The sequence below is a fragment of the Mus caroli genome, unplaced genomic scaffold, assembly GCF_978045245.1.
Source record: "Mus caroli unplaced genomic scaffold, Mus_caroli_1 scaffold_16, whole genome shotgun sequence".
Lineage (NCBI taxonomy): Eukaryota > Metazoa > Chordata > Mammalia > Rodentia > Muridae > Mus > Mus caroli.
This window is the reverse complement of record NW_028227271.1, coordinates 6,785,161-6,809,670: the sequence shown is the minus strand read 5'-3', so window position 1 is coordinate 6,809,670 and position 24,510 is coordinate 6,785,161. Positions and strand designations below refer to the sequence as shown.

The following is a 24,510-nucleotide window of genomic DNA, read 5'->3' as shown; positions in this document are numbered from 1 at the left end:
CCAGCAGCCCAAGCGATCCATTGTACTAGCCCCTCAAGGTGAGTCCCGCAGATGTTCTTCTCTACGCGGAATTTTGAATGTCAAGAGCTAAGAAAAAGTACATTTAAAAACTGGAAAAAAACTGATTTCTAGGATTTTCTTCCACTACCCACCCCACCCTGCCCCACTTCCTCTATAAAACAAATTACAATCTTCAGGCACCATCATTTTATAAGAGAAACAGTGTTTTAGCTGACATGGCGGCATACCTGTCATCCTAACAATCCAGAGACTACTGAGGCTGCAGGACTTGGGGTTGGCGGCCAACCCATACTACCCAGCAAGACTGTGCTGTTTGCTTTTCTTCACGGTGACAGTGGCTAGAGTCACCTGGAAAGAGGGAACCTCAGTTGAAAACGCACCTCCTGCAAACTGGCCCAGAGGCATTTTCTTGACAGGTGATTGCTTGCTGTGGGAGGTCCCACACCCTTGGGTGTTACCACCCCTGTGACAGGTGGTCCCTTCCTGAGTTGTGTAAGAAAGCAAGTTGAGTGAGCTACCCAGTGAGTGAGGTTCAGTCACTATCCTCACCAGGACAGACTTCCTGACTCCGCACTAGAGATAGAGATAGAGATCTATTCAGAGACCGATGGCGTTTGTGTAATCTGAGGTGGAGACTTTGCAGACATGTCCCTAACCTTTAGTCTGTGAATTCAAAACAAACCACTTTGTAAAGTGCATTTTTTTTTCTAAATTTTATTGGTTTTTTCTCTCCCTCTGTATGCACTGAGGTTTTGCCTGCTGAAAGAGCAGGGGGTGTCTGAGCACTCTCTCCAGCCCTACCTCTGTGAGTGAGTGTGTGTGTGTGAGTGTGTGTGTGAGTGTGTGTGTGTGAGTGTGTGTGTGTGAGTGTGTGTGAGTGAGTGTGTGTGAGTGTGTGTGAGTGTGTGTGTGAGAGAGAGAGAGACTCTCATACTGGAGCTCAGACTGGCTGGCTTTGAACTCACAGATTTCTGTATCAACCTCCCGCCACACCCCTTTCCATTAATGTATTTAAATGTGTGTGGGGGGGTTTGTTTTTTTTTTTACCATAGCTAAGGTGAGACACAACTTGATAATCCAGCGTGGAGGGCCCCAGACAGTGGAAGAAACAATCAGGATTCTCAAGACCTTACTCCATAGTCCAGGCTGGCTTTAAACTCAAGACAGCAGTCCTCCTGCCTCAGCTTCCTGAGTAGCTGAGTAGGAGCCGTTCCCTAGGTTGTTTTAGGACTGAGATGCTTGTTGGAGTTGAGGGCGGGCTTCTGAAAGGGAAAGATGCAGAGAAAGGTAGAGAAGGAGCCTGGCAGAGGGGGACAAACAGGGGACGCCCTCGCCATCCCAGCAGGGTCTAAAGCTCTGCTGTGCTCCTCTGTTCCATGAATACGCTGGAACAGGCAGAGGGCAAAGGGGGTTAAAGTGGTCAAGAAAAGAAATTGAGAGCTCCACCCTTCGCTGTGACTTGTTCTGCCCCAGAACAGCCATGTTGCTGGTGATACAGTGCCTTCCCCAGCCCTGGACACGTACGTCCGAGTGTTGTACGTAAGGGCCAGGCTCCTCAGGCCTTGATTGCAAAATACCTTTCTAGACTCCGATTTCATTTCTGCCGTAGATTAGGCCACTGCCGACTTAGGCCTGATCAGAGCATTAGATTCCTCTCAGCTGGAGTTGCAGGTGCTTGAGAGCCACCACGTTGGGTGCCAGGAACCAACCCTGGGTTCCCAACAGCAGCCACCCTTTTCGAGGTCTCTTCAGCCCCAGAGAGGCATCATCCACTTCTCCTCATCACTTGCCTGTGTGTTTACAGCCCCTCCAGTGTCTCTGTGTGTTGTTTTCCCCCTACACTGATTGGTTTTCTACCCCAGGGTCTGGCAATCTCCCTAAGAAGTAATCTAAGCAAATGAGCAGGATCGTGTTGGTAGATGGTCTGAAACTGCAATGCCTGGTTTGTATGAGTCGCATGCAACACATCCCTTTACCTGGCTAAGTACAGCTCCACACCAGCATGCCAGGCTGGGGAAACAGGGATGGCAGACAGCAGTGTCTCTCTTGTACTACCATGAATAACCGGCCTGGCCCGAAGGTGCCCTGTTTATAGAAGAGCCTGTGGCCTTGCTTAAACAAATCATTACCACAGTGTTCTCCCAAGTTAAAAAGAAAAGTCTAACTGAGCGATCTTGAACACGCTCAGTTTTCAATGGTTTAGTGGTCCATAAAGACCACACAATGCTACACAGTGGTTCTGCGCTGCAGAGAGCATCATTGCCAGCACACCATGGGTTTATCTTCTGAGCCATTCCTTTGTGACGCTCAGTCATCGTCTCACTTTCATATTTTGGCAAACAATTCCTGACCGTGGATTAGGAGAACAAACCCTTGATGCTTTGCTCTCCTCCAGCTGGGCACTTCGACTGCATCTAGCCCTTCAGTGCATCCTTGATGTAAAAAGCAAAATGTTCCAGGGATATCCAGCCAGCTCCTGGGCGTTTCGTGTAGCTTTGTTATCTTGTCTTAAACTCCAGAAACAGGCTGTGCTACCAGCCTCCACCCAGGTTCCCTCGGATCTGCGGATGAAACACACACACACACACACACACACACAGAGTGCTCAATTTCAGCCTGCCTACTTGGCTCAATAGCTGGGCGCTTCTAATCGCCCATCACTAGCGTTTCTAATCTCCAGCCTGGGGAAACAGCCTATGGCCACTCCGCCCAAGATTTCGCAAGGCTGCCAGGCAATGGTGGCACATGCCTTTAATCCCAGCACTCGGGAGGCAGAGACAGGCAGATTTCTGAGTCGGGACCAGCCTGGTCTACAGAGTGAGTTTCAGGACAGCCAGGGCTACCCAGAGAAACCCTGTCTCGAAAAACAAACAAACAAAAAACAAAAGGTTTTACAAGGCTGATTGGCTTTTCCTCCTCCTAAGCAACATGAAAATCCTCTTCCTCTCCTGTGTCCCTTTGCCTGCTTCCAGGACCAGAAGTCCCGTCTCTTTCCTTCCGCCCAGCAATTGGCCCCTTGCATCTTTATTGATAGGTCAAGAACCAATTGGAGAACAGCATCAGGACCACCCTCTACACCTAGCTTCCTACTGCAGTAGGCTGAGTATGGTTCAGGTCAGTTCCAATAGCCCACCCAGCACATCCCTGGACCGACATCACCCTCCTCCTTACCAAGTCTAACGTCAACTCATTGTGCTCAGGAACTTTCTTCAGCAGGGAAATGCACCCAGTGCCATTTTCTCACATTTCTATTTATTAAACTCTACAGAGAAAAAAAAAAAGAATAATATGTTATTCATGCATACTCTTACTGTTTAGAAAATGGCTTTTGGATGTCTTAGATCATGTAGCTCCGAGTCGGGATTTCCATCTAAAAAGTAAAAATGATCGTTAGGGGGTGTGCTCCGTGATAGAGTTCTTGACTGACATACATATATGGCTTTGAGTTCAATCCCCAGTGGTAGCAAAGAATAAAAAAATGAATAAATTACAAAAGGGAATTTAAACTAGTAAAATTAAATTGTCAGGGCTGGAGAGATGGCTCAGTGGTTAAGAGCACTGGCCATTCTTCCAGAGGTCCAGAGTTCAATTCTCAGCAACCACATGGTGGCTCACAACCATCTGTAATGGGATCCGATGCTCTCTTTGAAGAGAGCAACAGTATACTCATATACATAAAAATAAATCTTAAAAAAACAGAACCAGTTTGAGGCCAGCCTGGTCTACAGAGTGAGTTCCAGGACAGCCAAGGCTACACAGAGAAACCCTGTCATTAAAACAAAACAAAACAAAAACTCAGTTATCCCGGAGGCCATCAATCCTACCATGTTCTTTACCTGAGTAATTATTGTTCCTGTGAGGCAGGGGCTGAGGGGCTTTCAACTCAATCTCCAAGGGTCAGAAGGGAACAAGTGAAAGATTATCCATCCCTGGGCCCTAGTCTCAGAGTATGTACAGACCCACCCCAGTCCGGTCCATTCTGACTCTTTCCTTCCTGGTCTGGTCTCTAGCCACCTTAGCTTCCACACCTTAACTCTGGTCCCCTTTGAGACGTCTCCTCCTCTCCACTCCCTACAGACTAGAATGAAAGGAATGTTCTAAACTCTTTCTGTATACTAGAAATGCCTACATTGGTTTCTGGAAGAACCCCCCTTCATAGGCAAACACCCAAACCCTGAGTCTGAGATGCCTATACTCTAGTCGTGCCCAACACTTCCCTCTCCTCAGCGTGAAGCATGATGGAAAGTCACATGCTACGCTGCCTGTGGCCGGGCACGTGTCCCTGTGACACAGAGGTAGCATGGGAAATGTGCCCCTCACAGGTCCAACCAAAGGTGCACCTCACCAGGGGCAGCACGCTAACCCCAAAGCCCAGAGCTGTCCGCTTTCAGACTCATTCTACTTTTTTTTATCATCTGCGGCTCCTCAGTGCTATAATCCAACATCTCTGGTTGCTTCTTAGTTTTGAATTCTAGTGTTAGCGTTCAGCAACTCTGCTCTGGGTCCTTGGAGGACTTTCTCTCCCGAGCCTTACCTTAATCTTCCCCAGGCATGTTACACACCCACGGCTCAGTGCTTCTGCTCCCACTGTAGGCATGCTAGACAAAGCCATGATTTCTTTACAATCAGGAAGGTGGGATTTCCCCCAGGCCTGCCTTTCTGAGCTTACAGGACTAGCTAAGACTCACCATCTGATCTTCACCCCAAAGCAGAGGTTATCTTAAAACCTTAGACTGAGCTTGGAACTTCATCAGGTGACATCCCTTGACCCCCACCCCCACCCTCCCAAGCCAGGATCTGGACTGTAGCACTATCCCTGGGCCTGAGCATCGGTATTTTAATTTTAGGGTGTTCGTGTTTTGGTTTGAGGTGCTGGGGATACTGTTAGAACCATCACCCCGCCTTTCTCTTTGCCAGTTCCTACCCCTGCTGATTCCTGGAGCTGACTCTCAAGAGACTGCACCCCACACACCCAGCACAAAGCTTAGCAATCGCACCTGTCTCCCTTCTTGTCCTCCTTACCTCACCCCGGCGAACACAATTTAACCGTCGTGAGAAAGGGCCCCTCACTCCGGCTCACAGAGAATAGATACTATTGCATTGCACATAGATCCAGTTCACTTGATCTGTAGCCTGCAGTAGACCAGTTTGTTGATTACAAATAGAACTTAGAAGCTGGGCGTGGTGGCGCATGCCTTTAATCCCAGCACTCGGGAGGCAGAGACTGGCGGATTTCTGAGTTCGAGGCCAGCCTGGTCTACAAAGCGAGTGCCAGGACAGCCAGGGCTATACAGAGAAACCCTGTCTCGAAAAACCAAAAAACAAACAAACAAACAAAAAAAAACAAATAGAACTTAGGACTTTGCTTTGTTTTTTAAAGATGTTTTCAAGTAGCTGTGTGTGTGTGTGTGTGTGTGTGTGTGTGTGTGTGTGTGTGATACAAAGTGCCCAAGGAGGCCAAAGGAGTTGGATCCCCTGGAGCTAGAGTTACAGGCAACTGTGAGCTGCAAGGTATGGGTACCCCAAATTGAACTTGGGTTCTGAACTGCAAGAGCAGCATGGTGATTTTAAGTGCTGGGCCATCTCTTCCAGCCCAGAACTTAAATTTTTTTTTTTTTTTTTTTTTTGGTTTTTCGAGACAGGGTTTCTCTGTATAGCCCTGGCTGTCCTGGAACTCACTCTGTAGACCAGGCTGGCCTCGAACTCAGAAATCCGCCTGCCTCTGCCTCCCGAGTGCTGGGATTAAAGGTGTGCGCCACCACCGCCCGGCTCTTAAATTTTTAATTTTTTTTCCACTTTAATTTTCCTTTGGTAAAAAAACTTAATACGCTGTTAAAAAACAGAGTACTTTCAGGGGTGAAGTGAGAAAAATATTTAGCTTAGCTGGCGAGAGGAACCAGAACTGTCCAGTGAGCAACAGTGACGTTACTTGAATGTGCAGACTGCTGAGCTCTGTGGAACTGGGTCTGTGGGGACTGAACATGGTTTCACCCAGAATATCCTTCAGGAGAATGCACTAGAGTCTCTCTCTCACCCAGAAGGCACGCAGTGTAGGCTCCAGCGGGGAAGTGAGGTTGGATGAATACAAAGTGTGATTTTGATTTCACAGCATAGGACCAGTCATCCTTGACCCTAGTCTAGATTCTGCTGCTGACTAACCGCTAATGTCATTGCATCCTGCAGCTCAGTCCCTGAGCCCCGGGGTCTCCACAGGGACAACATATGCCCAGAGCTGTGGGCACAAAAATGTATGAACACTTTTCATATAGGGTTCCATTTAATCCTCAGAGCCATTCCTTAAGGATGGCTGCTGTCATCCCCAGCTCAGAGAGAGGGGTGTTCAAGGGTAATGTGAGATGCGGTCTTATTTAGCTAGCTTTGATATCCATTCCTCTTCTCTACTTTACACCTCTCCTTGGCTCCACATTTGCAAGTAGCTCTGGTGCTTTGGGGCAGCTCTGAGACACGAGATCCCGACACTTTGGGGCTTGCTCCCTGCTCCCCTTGTCCCCTGGGTTTGCAGTCTCTCCTGCCTCACGGGACTATCCAGAGCCCTTTGACTTATCGCCTTACGTTAACACTTACTCTGGGGGTCGGTGGTCGGAAGCTAATATGTCTGTGTCAAGGTGTGACCCTCTACACGTGTCCTCACTCAGTCTTCACGACAGCTTTGTAAAGTAGCCCTCTTCTCAGCTTTATAGATAAAAGCTCAGAAAGGTTAAGCAATTGGCTCCATTCCCAGAGAAAGTAAAAAGGGAGCCATATTTTACATCCAGGGAACTACCTGTGGCCATCCCGGCTGCAGCACATGCAGACGGGACACCAGGGAGCTCTTGTAATTCCCTGCTTGCAGTTCTTGACGGGGTGAGGGGGTGGGGGAGGTCTCTTCTGTCATCAGTCCATCCCCACGGTCACCATTACAATAGCTAGAAAAATCTTCAGTATTGACAGACCCACAAAACCAACAATTATAAGTTATAAGCATTTCTGACCTTTCTTTTTTTCTTTTTTTTAAAGATTTATTTATTATTATACATAGGTACACTGTAACTCACTTCAGACGTACCAGAAGAGGGCATCAAATCTCATTACAGATGGTTGTGAGCCACCATGTGGTTGCTGGGATTTGAACTCAGGACCTCTGGAAGAGTAGTCAGTGCTCTTACCAGCTGAGCCATCTCGCCAGCCCCCCCCTTTTTTTTCCTAAATTGGATAATTTCTTTATTTACATTTCAAACGTTATCCCCTTTCCCGGTTTCCCCTCCGAAAAATCACCTTCCCCTATCTCCTTCCCCCTCCCCCTGTTCACCAACCCACCCACTCCCGCTTCGAGACCCTGGCATTCCCCCACACTGGGGCATAGAGCCTTTGTAGGACAAAGGGCCTCTTCTCCCATTGATTGACTAGGCCATCCTCTGCTGCATATGCAGCTGGAGCCATGAGTCCCACCATGTGTGCTCTTTGGTTGGTGGTTTAGTCCCTGGGAGCTCTGGGGGTATTGGCTAGCTCATATTGTTGTCCCTCCTTTGGGGCTGATTTCTGACCTTTCTTAAAGGTACAGGCAGACCTCACACCCCTGGCTCACAGTAGCTTCATGCATTGTTCATTAGGAAGTTGGATTTCTGTTCTTTAACATAAATTGCAGATTAAGGAGCACACATTGCTATAGCCCCACCAACCACATTAGGCAGTCAGAGAGTCTCACGGGGTCTTTGTTTTGTTGTTGTTGATTGGTTGGTTGTTTCCATTTCATTTTACTTGCTTATTTCAGAATATACCAGGCTGGCCCCAGTTCTGACAACTACACTCTCTCCCTCTTGTTGCTTCTGTCTTGATTCTGCTCATTGCTGTCTTTCCTGTGCTGGGACCCTGCCCTGCTCTCCTCTTTTGACTTTGATTAAGTATCTTGTGCTCTTGGTGCACGGGGCTCTGCCCTGTCTCTTGTAGGGACACGTGGCCATGTTGTGTTGCAACTTCCCCGAGAGCCAGACCTAGTGGTGCAGGCCTATAAGACAAACAAGGCAGGAGGATGCCAAATTCAAGGTCAGTTTTAGCTGCACAGGGAGACCAGATATAGAAGGAGGAGGGGCAGAGGATGTAGCTCAGCCATAGAGGACTTGCCTGGCAGGTGTGAGACTTTGGGTTCAGTCCCAAGTCAAGGACTGGCCCCTGAAGACCAGGCTGCTTGCAGTAGGCTGCGACCATCCTTCCTATAGTCCCCATCCTTTATTGCCAACTAGCTGTGTCTCCCCAGGGCCTTGTAGGTGAGCCTGGGTCTCTTCACAAGTTCTAGAACTAGTATAGAACCACAAATGGCCCTTGGATGCCTACTTACACAGCAAATAAAGCCAATTATTTTTGGCAGACTGCTTGGACTCAGCAGTGAGGCTTCTCAGAATATTAAGATTTCCTGCTCTTCTGGGAACCCTGGGACAAAGTTTTCTGCTGAAGACTCTCAGATGAGCTGCCAAGAAGACGACGGTCTCCCTGGCAGGGGAGCTGTGTGTCCTATTTAAAGAATGAACCTTACACAAGAGCAATAGCACTGTATGGCCAGGGTGTTCATTGAGGACGAGGAAGGTGGCCACGTGGCAGAAATGAGACAGGAAATGGAGCTGTGTTCAGAAACAACGCTGGCCACTTGCCCTGTTTGGAAATTCTGTTTAAAGTTATTGAATTCATCTCGAGTGCTGTGAATTATTTATTCATGTTCTATATTTAACTTGTTAAATGAAGAGTGTGTTCCTGTAAAGGAAAGCCTGTTTCAGTCTACTGCAGATAGTCTTGGGAAAGGTTTCTAAAAGTTAGAGCTTGGTCCCAGGGAAGCCTGAGGATCATGAGAGAGGGCGAGGGAGAGAGGGAGAGAGGGAGAGAGAGGGAGAGGGGAGGAGAGGAGAGGGAGGAAGGAAACAAAGAAAGAAAGAAAGAAAGAAAGAAAGAAAGAAAGAAAGAAAGAAAGAAAGAAAGTAAGTTTCCTGCTCAGATTATCATCACAATCATTGGGTGTAATGCTGGCTGTGTGTCATTTTCTCTTCCCTTTCCATCCTGTGTGTCAGTTTCCTCTTCTGGTATCTTTCTAATTCACACAGAGGTAGTGACTCCCTCTGAGCCTGCTAGTATGGTAGCGGCTGAGCATATGGGAAATATAGTTACCATGAGTGAGAGGCTACCGTGAGAGTCATGCGACTGTAGTCTAGGATCAGATACCGAGACAAGGCGGAGAAGGCTCAGAAAATGGATCTCGGTCCACTAGAGTCAACCCGAATGTTTTATTTATTTGGAGATAGGGACTCAAGTAGCCCAGGCTAGCTCAAACCTGCTATGTCACTGAAAATGATATTGTATTTCAGGTCCTCCTGTCTCTATCTCCCAAGTGCTGGGATGAAAGATGAAAGGGGTGTGTGTGTGCGCGTGCGCGCACGCGCACGCATGTGTATTTAGTCACTGTTCGCTTTACCATGCCTATGTGTATAGTAACAGCTGCTAAACACTAAAGTTGCCTTATGGTTTCATTTTTTGTTTTTGTTTTGTTTTGTTTTTTTGTTTTTCAAGACAGGGTTTCTCTGTATAGCCCTGGCTGTCCTGGAACTCACTTTGTAGACCAGGCTGGCCTCGAACTCAGAAATCTGCCTGCCTCTGCCTCCAGAGTGCTGAGATTAAAGGCCACCACACCCGGCTATTTTTTTTTTTTTAATCATTTATCACCCTCCCACCAAGTAGATGGTATAGATTAGCCATCACTAACTCAAAACTCCAGGACTCTTTTGAATACTAAGATAATGCCACAGTAGACAAGCCAGATACTGCAGAATTGGCTCCTTGCACAAAATCATCAAAAATATTGTATAAAATTACCTTTAGGCTACAGCTATAATACACATATGAATTTCTTACTTTATTGTCAAGTACTGTCTTCTAACACATCTCATTATGAGCATGTAAGTTCTCCAAACCTTGAAAACCCCAGTTCAAAACACTCTAGTCTCAAGGAATACTCAATCAGGAATTGCCCTTCAATGTCTGCTCGGGGACTGGAGACACGGCTCGGTGGTTAAGGACAATGGTTGCTCTTGCAGAGGACCAGGGTTAAATTCCCAGCACCCACATGGTGTGCTCCAGTTCTAGAGCATTTGCTGCCTTTTCTAAGCTCCGCAGGGTCCAGGCACACCTGTGGTGCACAGACATACGTGCAAGGCAAAACACGTGTAAAATAAAAAGGAATATATCTAATTTATTTTTTTCAAATCTGCGTAGGTTTTTTTCTAATCCCTTTATAATTCTTCCATATCTTCTAATGTTCTGTCTGTCCAGGATTCTGTAAGATCAGTTTAACAAGATAGCATAGCAAGCCCAGTTCCCGGATGAACGGGGTTTTTGTGTAGCACTGTGACAGCAGATGAGGAAATGTTGACATTGTGAAGGAGAGTGGTTGTGAGCATATTGACGACAGGCGCGCGTGTCTAAGGAAGGGACTGACACTTGACCAGGATTCATGGGTTGGGTCCCAGGCCCAGAATGAATCGTTTCCGATCCTGGCCTCTCCCCACGTGGGTCTGAAACAAGGTCCTCGACTTACATTTATTTATTTATTTGTTTGTTTGTTTGTTTGTTTGTTTAAGATTTATCTATTTATTTTATGCATACAGCATTCTGTATGCATGCATGCCTGCATGTATGGCTACATCCCATAAGAGGTCACCAGATCCCATGACAGATGGTTGTGAGCCACCATGTGGTTGCTGGGAATTGAACTCAGGACCTCTGGAAGAACAGACAGTGCTCTTAACCTCTGAGCCATCACTCCAGCCCAGTCCTCAACTTACCTGTGCCTCATTTTTCTGATCCATAAAACAGATAACAAAGGCCTTGAGATGTACTCTAGATGATACAAGAAAATCACTATGGATATTACTTGATACACAGTTGGAGCTCAATAAATACCAAGTATTATTTAATAAAATAGCAAAAGAAGAAAATAAAGCTGGGCGTGGTGGCGGCGGCGCACGCCTTTGATCCCAGCACTCAGGAGGCAGAGGCAGGCGGATTTCTGAGTTCGAGGCCAGCCTGGTCTACAGAGTGAGTTCCAGGACAGCCAGGGCTATACAGAGAAACCCTGTCTCAAAAAAACAAAAAAAGAAAAAGAAAAAGAAAAGAAAAGAAAACAATTGAATTCTGTACAACTTACCCGTGAATACAAATGATTGGAGATTTCTAATCTCAAGCATGAGATTAGAAAGAAAAAAAAAAGCTGGGGGAAAAAATCACTCTCAGTATTTACAACAGGCCAGCTGGTTAATCTGTCTAATATTTATTAATCCTTAGGTGAAATAGAAAAAAGAACAAAGCACACAAGCTGACAGTTTACAAAAGAAATCAGATAGGCCACAGGAGCACATATTTGCCCTCATACATAATAAAAATGTGATAAAGACATAGTGGTATATCAGAAAGAGAGAAGCTGTAAATTGCTAATTTCAGAAAGAGGGGCGTTACAGCCTATTTGATGCACATTAAAAGAATAATGAAGCCGAAGATCTCTGTGCACAAACAAGTTTGTCATGTTGGAAGATAGCCCTACTGTATGGCAGTATCAAGAGTAAATGGGATTGGGGGTGGGGGGTAAAAAAAAAAAAGGGTAAACAGAGTCAGCCGTCATCATTGAAGTAAATTGAATTATCACTGACAACCTTTCAGAGCAGAAAGGACCAGGCCTGGTTATGCTCTTGGGTCATATATGCTGCATACCACTGTTCTCATCTTTTTCCGGAAAACAGAAGCCAAAGGGCCATGTCCCAGCCTACACTGAGACCAGCATTGTTACCCTGTTATCAGAAACAGGACAGTGAGAGAAAAAGACCCCAACACTAGTGTCTCTTATGAACTCAGAGGCCAGAGTCTTCAGCAAAATACTAGTTAAGTTGATTCCAAATGTATAAAATAATTATATGTCATGGTCAAAAAGGTTTGATTCCAGCCACATGAAGCAGGTTCAGTTTGTTCAAAAGTCAAGTAATGAGCCAAGCATCAACTATGTTATTATAATTATAGTACATGCCTGTAATCCCTGCCCTTGAAAGGTGGGGGCAGATGTGGGCCAGCACTGGGGAGGCAGAGGCAGGCGGATCTCTTGAGTTCGAGGCCAGCCTGGTCTACAAAGTGAGTTCCAGGACAGCCAGGGCTACACAGAGAAATCCTGTCTCAAAAAAACAAAAAAAGAAAGAACACAGCTGTGCTGTGAGTTCAAGACCAGCCTGGGCTGCATGAGACACGTCCCCAGTTTATACAGAGCTAGGCATTGATCCCAAAGCTTTGTGCATGTGAGTCAAGCCCTCTCTGACTGGTCAATTTGCCTTTCTGATTTCTAAAAAGGAAAAAGACCTGAATTGACATTTGGGGAAAGCAGGACATACAGACAGCAGACAAGCACATGCAAAGAGCCCCGGCACCATAGGTCATTAGGACATTGCAAACTCGAACACTGATAGGCTGCTACGCGCCTGCCACAGTGGTTAAAATCCAAAGCCCTAACAAACCAAACGCTGGTGAGGAGGCAGAGCAACGGGACGATGATGACCTCATTAGGAGGCAGACTGGCCCGTTCCCCACCAAGCCAAACACTGTCTTACCATGTGACCCAGCAAGTATGGTCATTGACAAGGCTGGGGTGAGGAGGAGGAATGGCGGCCAGGATTTCCCAGGGAGGAAAGGTAGGGAAGTAGGTAGAACACGAGGGGTTTTCTAGGAATGAAACTGTTCTGGAGTGTACTGTGATGCAAGCTGGTTACGCACTGCCAAAGGTGGAGCAGTCATGGCGCACGCCTTAATCCCAGCACTCGGGAGGCAGAGGCAGGTAGATTTCTGAGTTCAAGGCCAGCCTGGTCTACAGAGTGAGTTCCAGGACAGCCAGGGCTACAAAAACAAAAAACAAAACAAAACAAAACTATTTACACTATGACTCATAACCGTAGCAAAATTACAGTTATGAAGTAGCAATGGAAATAACTTTACTGTTGGGGGGGGGGGTCACCACACCACAACATGAAGAACTATATTAAAGGGTCACAGCGACAGGAAGGTTGAGAACCACAGGGCTAGCACAAAGCCTGAATCCCAATGTAAACTCTGAATATGTCAACATCGGTTTGTCCTTCAAGCTTGGGGAGGTCGAGGTTACCCTGGTGGCAGAATGGCAGTTACAATGAACACTGTAGTCATGTCAACCTGGATCTCTAAAGCTATAGACACTGCGGGTTATTGATGCTGTCCTGACAGAGTTCTCGTATCGTCGTCGTTCCTTGACAAAGGATATGAACCTTGTTTTGTTTTTGAAACAGGGTCACAATGCATTATCCCGCCTAGCCTGGAAGTCTTGTTTAATTTTTCCTTACATTTATTTTATATGCATGAGTGTTTTGCCTGTATGCATGGAGCAGTCTAGACATCATGTGTTTGTGTGGTGGCCCCAGAGGCTAGAAAAGGGAATCAGAGCCATTGGAACTGGAGTTATAGCCAGTTGTGGATTGACATTTGAGTGCTGAGAATCAAACTCCGGACCTCTGCGAAAGCAGAAATTGCTTTTAAACATAGAGCTCTTTTTCTAGCCCCAGTAGCCAAGACTTCTTGAATTCCAATGATCCTCTGTCCCAGCATCAGGAAGCCAAGGTGTTTAAGTCCAGCTTTAGAGAGTAATATGTGTACCCACACATTTAGTTTCCAGTATCAACATGAAACTAAATCCCTAAGCTCTGCCCGGCTGCAGAAATTAAAAGCCGCAAGATCAATAACCAGATCACTAATTGGGGTTACAAGTGCTCAATTATTTATAGTCACCAAAGTCACCACACATAAAATTGATTAACAAGTAGATGGTAATGTGTACTTGGGAGATACCCGGGCTTGGAGAAATGCTTTCAGTGTGTTACAAAGGCAAATGAGAATTGATGAGGGACTCTGCGAGTGGATAGAAGAGTGTCCTTTGCCAAGATTTAGGAGGTAACCCCTTGTCAGCATCCATTCCTGCACTGGTGAGAGAGACCCTGAGAAATCCTGCCCAAACTCACCTATCAAATTGATGCTGTACTGGAGACACACATGGGATTCCAGTCAGTCTGGGCCACTCTGTCTGTTACCTAGGAAACCATTATTGGGTTTTGCTTTAGCAAGAAGAGCAATGGTAAGTGGAGAGCCATCTCAGAATCCTCTCTTAATGGCTTTTGTAGCTTCACAGGCCTCCTGCTTGCTTCTCTTCTATCCACTGCTCCAGTTTGATCTGGGTCTGCACAGTCTGGACTACTGCTTGTACACACACATACACACATGCTGATACACACATACATACACACACATATACATATACACAGACATGCACATACACAGACATACGCACATATATACGTATACACATACACACATGCATACACATATACACACATACATACATAGACATAGACATACATACATACACACACAGACATGCACATACACACACATACACACATGCATACATACACAGTCATGCACAGACACACACACAGCACAAGGCATACAGACACACACACATGTATATACACAGACACACAGAAACACATACACATACATACATAGACATGCACATATACACACACATACATACACACAGACACACACAAAGCAATATCAGCAAAGCTTTAAAGTCCTTAGTTTTTCGCTTGCTGTTTTGTGTTTTGCGCATGCTTGTTTTGAAGCCGGTGTTTTTTATCAGGTTATTGCTCACAATACCTTTATCTTCAGCCTTTCCCCTGAAATCCCTGGTGCTACTGAAGCTGTCATGATCCGTCATGAGGTAATCATCATGATCCGTCAGAACAGAGCTGCTGCTGCTGCCACTTACAGGGCACATGTTCTCTATTGTGAGACTGCGCCGTGGCCATTGTACAAGCAAAACCAGGGACCGTTCCCTGCTGTTCCCAGAGCAGGGCATTAATTTCCATTCACCAGCACTGCCCTCCCATGTCTCTGCCTTCATAAGAAAGGAAGTGTTCTCTTGTCCCATGTGTGGATGAGAAGTGGGGAAGGGAGACAGGCCACCCATGAGGTTAAGAAGGCAGGTATAGGGGCTGGAGTGATGATGGCTCAGCGGTTAAGAGCACTGACTGTTCTTCAGAAGGTCCTGATTTCAAGTCCCAGCAACCACATGGTGGCTCACAACCATCTGTAATGAGATCTGACGCCCTCTTCTGGTGTGTCTGAAGACAGCTACAGTGTACTTACGTATAATAATAAATAAATCTTTATGGTAGCAGCGGGTCATAACCTCATGCACCCAGAGGATGATGTATTCACGGCCAGCTTGGGCAACTTAGAGTCTGTCTCAAAATAAAAAGTACAAAATCCGTTTATGGGTACAGGTGGGTCATAGAGTGCTTGCCTGGCCTGGCATGCGTGACCCCTGGGTTTGACCCATAATACTAGTAAGCATCACATCAAGGCAGGCATGGTAATAGCAGCACGTAAGCCAAGGAAAGAAGACTGCATGTGTTCCAAGCCAACACAGTGGATACCAGGCCAGCCAGGGGCTACCGGGGAAACTGTTTAAAGGGACAGGAGAGCATTCTTTTTTGTTTGTTTGTTTTTGGAGACAGGGTTTCTCTGTATAGCCTTGGCTGTCCTGGAACTTACTCTGTAGACCAGGCTGGCCTCGAACTCAGAAATCCGCCTGCCTCTGCCTCCTGAGTGCTGGGATTAAAGGCCTGCGCCACCACACCCAGCTTTGTCCAGGTGGCTCTTAATTGCTTCTCCAGAGATGCCTGCCTCGCTCTCTACACCAGTCCTGATTTCTGACGTTTACACATGGGCCGTCGTGTTTGTTTCTAATTCAATAATAAGTGCTGTCTGTGCGCTCTGTGATTCTTCACTTAAAAGCATCAGAACACCCCGGCTCGGTTGCTCCCTAACCATTTCATATTCCTTTTTTTTTTTTTAAGTTTTTTTTTTAAGATTTATTTATTTATTATATGTAAGTACACTGTAGCTGTCTTCAGACACTCCAGAAGAGGGCATCAGATCTCATTAAGGATGGTTGTGAGCCACCATGTGGTTGCTAGGATTTGAACTCTGGACCTACAGAAGAGCAGTCGGGTGCTCTTACCCACTGAGCCATCTCACCAACACCCATTTCATACTCCTTATGGCTTGTAGAACCAGGAACTAATTTAGCCAATTACCTTAAAGAAACAGAAAGAGAGAGAGAGAGAGAGAGAGAGAGAGAGAGAGAGAGAGAGAGAGAGAGAGAGGAGAACAGAGGAGGGAGGGGAGGGGGAGGGCAGGGCAGGGCTGTGGCTGGCAACCAGTGCCTAGTTAGTGTCAGGCCTGGTTAGTGCTTGGTTTACTTCTCAGCTGCACTTGTTTTACCTTATTGAGTGAGGCAAAGGTTCTCTTCCCCTTTGTTCAGCCTCCTTTATCAGAGTTAATCACTAAAAAATAAGAGATTTGGCCAGGTGGTAATGGCACACACCTTCAATCAATCCCAGAGGCAGAGTTGAGGCCAGCTTGGTCTATAGAGTAAATTCCAGGATGTGGTGGGTGGGGTGGGGGCTACACAGAGGAAATCCCTGTCTTGAATCCCTACCCCCCACCAAAACAGGGGAGGGAGGGGATAGATAGATAGACAGACAGACAGACAGATGATTGATAGATAGATAGACAGATAGATAGATAGACAGATAGATAGACAGACAGATAGATGATAGATAGATAGTTGATAGATAGATGATAGATTTTTGGACAGAATGAGCTGGTACATGACTACAATCCCAAGATTTGGAGGCTGGAGGATCAGGAATTCAAAGGCAACATCAGCTTCCTGAGCTCTTGCCTCTAGGTAGGAAGGAGGCAGGAGGATTAGAATTCAAGGCTTGGCTACTGAGGGACTTCCACATGGACCATATGAAACTCTGCTTGTGGGGAAAATCAGGGTTTGGTCTGTTGATGTTTTGAGACAGCAACTCATCTTATGTATGCCAGGCTAGCCTCGAACTCATGGTCTTCTTGTCCACACTTGGAAACAGGCGTGAACCAAGCATGCCCTAATAGAATAAAAACTGTGAGCTTCGGGGGTCATCAAGATGGCTCCGTGGGTAAGAGCACTTGCTGCCCAGCCCCATGACCTGAGTTTGGTCCTGAGACCTTGCGCGGTGGAAAGACAAAGCTAACTCACATTCATACCCAGGAGACAAACAGCTCTTTTACCGTTTGAAAGATTTCTATGTATGAACGTTACATTCACATGTATGTCTGTGTGCCACGTATGTGCCTGGTACCCATGGAAGCGAGAAGAAGGTGTTAGACCCTACGATCCTGGAATTATGGATGGTGGAGAGCTGAAGTGTGAGTGCTGGGAATCAAACGCAGGAACAAAAATGTTCTCAACCACAAAAGGAAAGAGACTAGGCACAGTGACACAGCCTTTAATCCCAGCATTCAGGAGGCAGGGGATGTGGATCTCTGCGTTTGAGGACAGTCTGGTCTACACGGATTGTTCCAGACCAATCAGGGCTACATAGTAAGACCCTGTCTTAAAAATCAAGCCAAAAATGGGGGGGGGGGGGGAATGTACCCATTTAAAGCACTGCCCTTGGTCATTGTAAAAGAAATAGAGGAACCAGGTGGGAGGTAGGCAGGGATGCTGCTCCAGTTCACCCTTCCTCCAAACTCTAGCATCCCCAAACTGCAGAAACTGATCCTAGCTGGTTTATCCGGAGTCTGCTGACCCCAAAAGTAGTTTGCTTCGTAAGATCATGGACTCCACAGACTCATCCTGAGAAGCTGGAGCAGTGTCCCTGGCTTCGGTGTCAGAGGTCTCTGCCAGGCATTGGAACTGCTGTTGGCAGTCTGGCAGCTCTGGCATCTCAGTAGGGCAGGAGTGTGGGGAGAGCCCTAATGGTCAGCAGGACCTTAATGAAGCCTATGGTCCAGGCCCCCAGAAAAGAAAAAGGCCTGAAGGTGATTGGGGAGCTGAGTTAGCTTAGGGCTCCGTCCCACGTGTGTAGAACAGGCGGGCGGCTCTGATCTGTATTGGCATGGCTAGCCTGGGAGCTGGCACCGGGGCTCATCCAGAGAAGAGCCAAGTTTGCACCTTATGAGCTCCACCAAAGAGGAAGCCCCACCACGGCCCCAGCGGCCCCAGAGCTGCACCACCCACTGACACTGAAGGAAGTGCTGGCTCTCTCCACAGGCCCGGGATGACTTGGCAATGAGAACAACGAGGCGACGCGGAGATCACCACCTTTCTCTCCTCTCGCCTTCCTTCCTCTTTCCTTCTCGGCGCCCAGCGATGGAGGGACCGGACAATAGGATCTTCCTTGCACAGACATGTAAGTATGCGCCCCTCCCCACAACAGACATGAACACACTAGGCATAGCCCCCCACCTACAAAGCGGGCTCGGACCTGCAATATCCACCTTGATGCTCACACAGAACGTGTGGAGCCTCTTTCTGTTCAGAGCGATAGTAAGCGCCTGCTCTAATTCTCATTAACAAACACTGTAGCGCGGCCAGGGTTGCAGTTTTCTTGGCCTACTTCCTCCTAAAATATCAGTCTGTGGTCAATCAAATGCTGCAAAAGACAGTTTCTCCCTCAGACGTTGCTGGCTAACACAGCTCTCTAAGCCCCCAGGGTTTAGTAGGGTCTCCCGGGAATAGAATCATAAGACAGCCTTAAGTCAATGGGTTTCCCAAGATTCTGATTCTTGGAGTCCACCATTCCTTCTTAGATTTCTAAACCCACTGTCCCTAGACACATGCTGGCCCGTGACATACCGGAAACCACGGCAGTCACTGGCAGTCACTGGCGGCAGCCTCTGTTCCCCTCCAAATCAAAAGTTAAAACAGCCTCTCTCATCTTTGCTGTGGTGTTTCAGTCCTCGTAGACGTCACCCTGTAGGCTTGGAAATAGGGTTCAGTTTTCCTGCTAGATGCTATGGCAGGCCCGACCTTGCAACTTGAGACAAACAGGGCCCTCTGGGAAATATTTCCTCCCCGGGACACTCCTTCCTAGTCTGTAGGTGGCACTAAAGGTAACAGTGGGTGTGAGGCGTCTGGGCGTCCTGCTCAGGAAATGGCAGCTGCAATAGTTGATTCTGTCGATCAGAGGCACTGGAGCTAGAATATTCAAAATGACTATTGCAGCCTGAAAGAATAGGGAGATTCTGTGGGCTGAGACCTGCAGGCTCCCAGGCTGCTAAAATGCCTGACAGAGGGAGGCAGGCCGGGGCCTTCAGACACTATTGAGGTTCACACACACTCAGTCTGTGAAGGGCAGCAAAGTGGCAAGATGAGCATCTTAGGACACAGACTGGAGAGACGGGGAGGGGAGGTGTCAGGTGCACCGTGATTCCTGCTATGAACGGAGGTAGAGGCTGTGGCCAGAGAACTGGACTAGTCAGAGCAGCTTGCCACATGCTCTCCCTGCCTGTGCTGGGTGGCTAAGAGGACTGGGAGGCTTCTGACTGGAGATAGTCTGGTGGTTGTGGACATCAGACCTGGAAAGTGAGATCATGCGTTTAGAATGTGCAGTAAGTCAGGTCCTCCTAGAGTTGAGGAGTTTAAAAGAAATGTTTCTTTGTTCTTTGCTGTTTTTTTATCATGCATTTTTAAAGGCTGCTACTGAGCACTGTGCACAGGTGAGAGGCCCTAGGGGGCCTGGGTGCGGGGGTGGGGGGTGTTTATCTGGTAGGAGAAAGGAGGAGTAGCGCCACAGAACACCAAGCTGTCTTCATCCTGACCAGAACCGGCTTCACAACCCAGGATTTAGCTGGGAAGAGCATTTAAATAAACCGGGCGTGGTGGCGCAAGCCTTTAATCCCAGCACTCAGGAGGCAGAGGCAGGTGGATTTCTGGGTTCGAGGCCAGCCTGGTCTAGAGTAAGTTCCAGGACAGCCAGGGCTACACAGAGAAAAACCAAAACAAACAAACAAAAAACTGTCAGTAGAAGGCTTGACAAGTACAAAACAAAAATGAAAATTAAAAGTCTTGTTTTTGGGGTTTTTTTGTTTTGTTTTTTTTGTTTTGTTTTGTTTTGTTTTTCAAGACAGGGTTTCTCTGTGTAGCCCTGGCTGTCCTGGAACTCACTCTGTAGCCGAGGCTGGCCTCAAACTCCGAGATCTTCCTGCCTCTGCCTCCCCAATGCTGAGAGTAAAGGTGTTTGCCACCACCGCTTGGCTAATATAATATTTTTAAGAGAACAGTTTGAAGTGCACGTTATGACTCTGAAAGACTTGACATGTTCTCCGTTAGCTCCTGCTGCCTGTGCCCTCCCAGGCCTTCTTTTAGGTCTAAGGATGAAGTGTTTTTGTTTTTTGAGGTTTAACACAGGGTCTCAAAATGTAGTTCTAGATTACCTGGAACTCATTACATAGACCAGGCTGGCCTTGACCTCCTGCCTTGCCTCTAACTCCTGGGTCTGGGGTCAAAAGCGTGTGCCCCGGCCCCTGGCTAGGATAAAGCTTCTGATATGGGTGGACTGGGGAAGAGAGGCAGTGGTGAGCACGGGAGAGCTACTAGCTGAGGGCAAGCTGAGAACAATGAGAGGCCCTGCGGTGAGGGCCTCCTCGGGGAGAGGGAATGAGATGTGTAGGCTCAGGTCTGCAGAAAGAGAAAGAACCATGTGACATCAAATATGGATGAACCTCTCACTTGTGTGGAGAACGGGAATCAGAACACACTAAGCGAGTGGCTTGTCGTCTCCCTGTATTGTCTACAGGTGAGAGATGCATTTCTGATAGAACGTAAGGCCTCTTTTCTCAGGCACCGTTTGAGTATCGTTTGTGTAAAGGGTTACAAACTTTAGGGAGCCTGCTGCACGGCCAAGCTCACGACTGAACCTAGCTGGGATGGGAAAGGCTGTTCAACCTCCCCAGCCTCAAGACAGCCTACATCATTCTTGTCCACCCACAGTCTGTTCCTACGGGATGCTCTCAGGACAGCCTGGAGCTGTGGCTTGTCTTAGTTAGGGTTTTACCACTGTGAACAGACACCATGACCAAGGCAACTCTTAAAATGTGTGAATGTGTGTCTGTGTGTGTGTGTGTGTATACACTGTCACTGGCTTCACACACACCATAAGAGGGCAGGACATCGGATCCCCATTACAGATGGTTGTGAGCCACCATGTGGTTGCTGGGAATTAAACTCAGGACCTCTGGAAGAGCAGTCAGTGCTCATAATAGCTGAACCATCTCTCCAGCCCCCAAGGCAACTCTTATAAAGACAATGTTATATTGAGGCTGGCTCAAAGGTTCAGAGGTTCAGTCCACTATCATCAAGGCAAGAACATGGCAGCATCCAGACAGACATGGTGCAGGAGGAGCTGAGAGTTCTACATCTTTATCTAAAGGCTTCTAGTGGAAGACTGACTTCCAGGCAGCCAGGATGAGGGACTTAAGCCCACTCCCACAAGTGACACACCTACTCCAATAAGGCCACACTTCCTAATAGTGCCACTCCCTGGGCCAAGCATATACAAACCATCACAGCCCATAACACAGGGTGCTTATAATAAGCCTTTGTATTTTACCTATGGCTAATCATTCAGAGTATTATTTATATATATGAAGAAGGCATGGATGAACATATATTGTTTTGAAACCTCACTTAGTTTAGAGCCAGAGGCCACAGGCAGAAGGGACCTGAGATACCAAGGAGAAGGGGCCAATGACCCAGACTGCACAAATCACACTTTACTGGAGACTTTTAAAAAATTATTTATTCATTCATTTTACGTACATAAGTACACTATTGCTCTCTTCAGACACACCAGAAGAGGGCATCAGACCCTATTGCAGATGGTTGTAAGTCACCGTGTGGTTGCTGGGAATTGAACTCTGGACCTCTGGAAGAGTAGTCAGTGAGTGCTCTTAATGGCTGAGCCATCTCTCCAGCCCACTTTACTGGAGACTTAAGGGCACAGGATGTCTTGAGCAGCTACAAGGCAAGAGGATCCCTACATTGTAAAACCTGAGGATGGTGTCTCCATGCTGAGCTACACAGAGATGGGCTGAGGCCAACAGGAATGTATTGTCCTTTCTCAAAAGATCGGTTAAGAACAATCCAGGCATCAGTGGTTGGCACGCCACGCTCGGCTGACTATCCTAACAACTTTATTTGCTGTAGGACTCGGGATATCTGCCAGAACTACCCAATAGGCGAACTGAGCCAAGCTGCCTGTGGTTGTGTGGAGCCGCACCCCGGCACATACCACGACCTAGAGCAAATCCAAAGCTCTGCTGCTCAGTCCGAACATTCCGTTTCTGACGCTGGAAATGGGTGTAGAAGAGTCAAGTGGCCCAAGAGATGAGGACTCTGTTGACCTGCAGAGCCCATGCACAAAAGGATTCCAAGACAGCTTGTGGACAGATTCAAGGCATAGCAACAGACTGGCATCTTGGGTCTCTCGATTCGTCCATTCTCAAACCTCCCTAAGTCCTTGCTTAGCAACAACCAAGGAGAAGTTGACATATACTGACTTAGTACAAACTTAGTTCTCTTGCTGAAGCAGAGCTCAGGAGATGTTTTGATTCAGATCTCAAAGTTAGGTTTATTTATGTGTTGGCAAGGTCTTGGTCCAGACTGGGTTAGAACTCATGACCTTTTGGTCTAGTTCTCCAAGAACTAGGGTTACAGGTGTCTGCCACCAACCACAGCTGGCTTCCAGAGTCTTCGGTTTTCTAAGAAAGATTTGTCTAACATGTTTGTGTGTGTGTGTGTGTGTGTGTGTGTGTATGTGTGTGTGTGTAGGTGCCCAAGGTAGCCAGAGACATTGGACTCCCTCAGAGCTGGAGTTGTGAGCTACTTGCTGAGAGTTCAGGGAACTGATCCTCTCTTAAGAGTAGTGCACAATCTAATCATTGAGGTATCATCTCTCCAGTGAATTGTTAATCCACTCTGTGGTCCTGTGCTTCTAGCCAGAGCTCTCTGGATTCATGAATGAAAACACACACACACACACACACAGAGTATTTTAAAATATACTTAAAATTATACTTAAAATATACTTAAAATTATACTTAAAATATGCTTAAAATTAAATTTAAGGTATTTAAAAAATATACCTTACTAGCTCAATGGCTAGGCGCTTCCTGAACCTCCCTGTGGCTAGCACACACTCTCCTCCCATGTTCCTTAGTTAACACCTTTTAAAATCTACATTTCATCTCTGCTACCCCAGACCCAGTCGGGGGGTTGGCCCTTGGGACCACTTTCCCAAGTTCTTACCTGTCAGAGGGCTCTTAATTCTGATCTTTCTGCTTCCCCAATATGGTATGGTCAGTCCCGTGCCCCTCTCATGGTGGAATCCCTTCTTCTTCTCCCATGCATTTCTTGCCTGGGAATCCTAAAAGCCCCGCCTCTTTCACCCTATAAAGAGCCATTGGCTGCTGCTCTTTATTGCTAATCAAAACCCAGTTGGGGACAGGAGCCCTCAGCATCTGGACATGTGGATTCCCAGTTGATTTTTGGGAACCGAATTAAGACAAAACATCAGAACCTGCCCCCAACACAGGCCCCTCAAAATCCTTTTGTTATTGTTTTGTTTTTCTAAGGCAGGGTCTCACTCAGTAGTCCAGGCTAGCTTCAAACTCACCGTGATCGTCCTCTGTCAGCCCTCTGGGTTCTGGAATTGCCAACCTCGTATACTGCCATGTTAGGTTTAAATGTAAGGGAAGGTGTTTGTTATGAACCTGGGGCCTCACGTGCATTCTACAGCTGAGCTACATCCCCAGTTCCTCACAATTCTTTTTTTTTTTTTTTTTTTTAATTTATGTACATTAGTGTTTTGACTGCAAGGATGTCTGTGTGAGGGCATTGGATCCCCTGGAACAGGAGTTACAGACAGCTGTGAGCTGCCATGTGGGTGCTGGGAATTGAACCTGGGTCCTCTGGAAGAGCAGCCTGTGCTCTTAACCTCAGAGCCATCTCTCCAGCCCCTCCTCACAATTCTTAATATGCTATTAGAGGAGATAGATTATTCATGTGTGTGTGTGTGTGTGTGTGTCTGTGCCTGTCAGAGTCTAAACATGCAGGTTTGGCAGGCCTGAAACTCACTATGTAGACCAGGCTGGCCTCAGTCTCTCAGCAACCCTTGTGCCTCTGCTTCCCCAATGCTGAGTTAATACACAGCTGACTTACTCATATATACTTAAAGGCACAGATCACAAGTTCTTAGAAGAGAAATAACCAAAACCATGCAGGTCATTATATCCATACAAGCAAAGAAAAAAAAAAGGCATGCTTTTTTTTTTTTGATTTGCTAAATTCCGCCATTACTTAACCGTAGCCAAGCCTAAGTCTGAATGCAAGCACCCGCTGACTGAGGTAAATGCATCTTTATGTAAATATTGAATGGGCTGATTTCTGGCCCACTCAGAGCACTCGATTCCTAGAAGAGAAGAAAAATCAACTGTCCTTTCAAACAGAGAAGGTGGGTGTCCCTTCAAAAAGATAAGCTGTGGCCGGAA

General features: G+C 47.0%; 1 protein-coding gene across 3 annotated transcripts in view; it reads left to right on the top strand.

The window, feature by feature from the left end:
• Pced1b (PC-esterase domain containing 1B) overlaps nt 1–24,510 on the top strand; it is a 142,952-nt gene that overhangs the window by 102,161 nt on the left and 16,281 nt on the right. For all 3 annotated transcript variants that reach the window (XM_021183719.3, XM_085831378.1, XM_029469637.1), the window contains exon 4: nt 18,233–18,371. The gene's annotated coding sequence lies outside the window, so the exon portion shown is untranslated. The remainder of the gene's footprint in view (nt 1–18,232; nt 18,372–24,510) is intronic.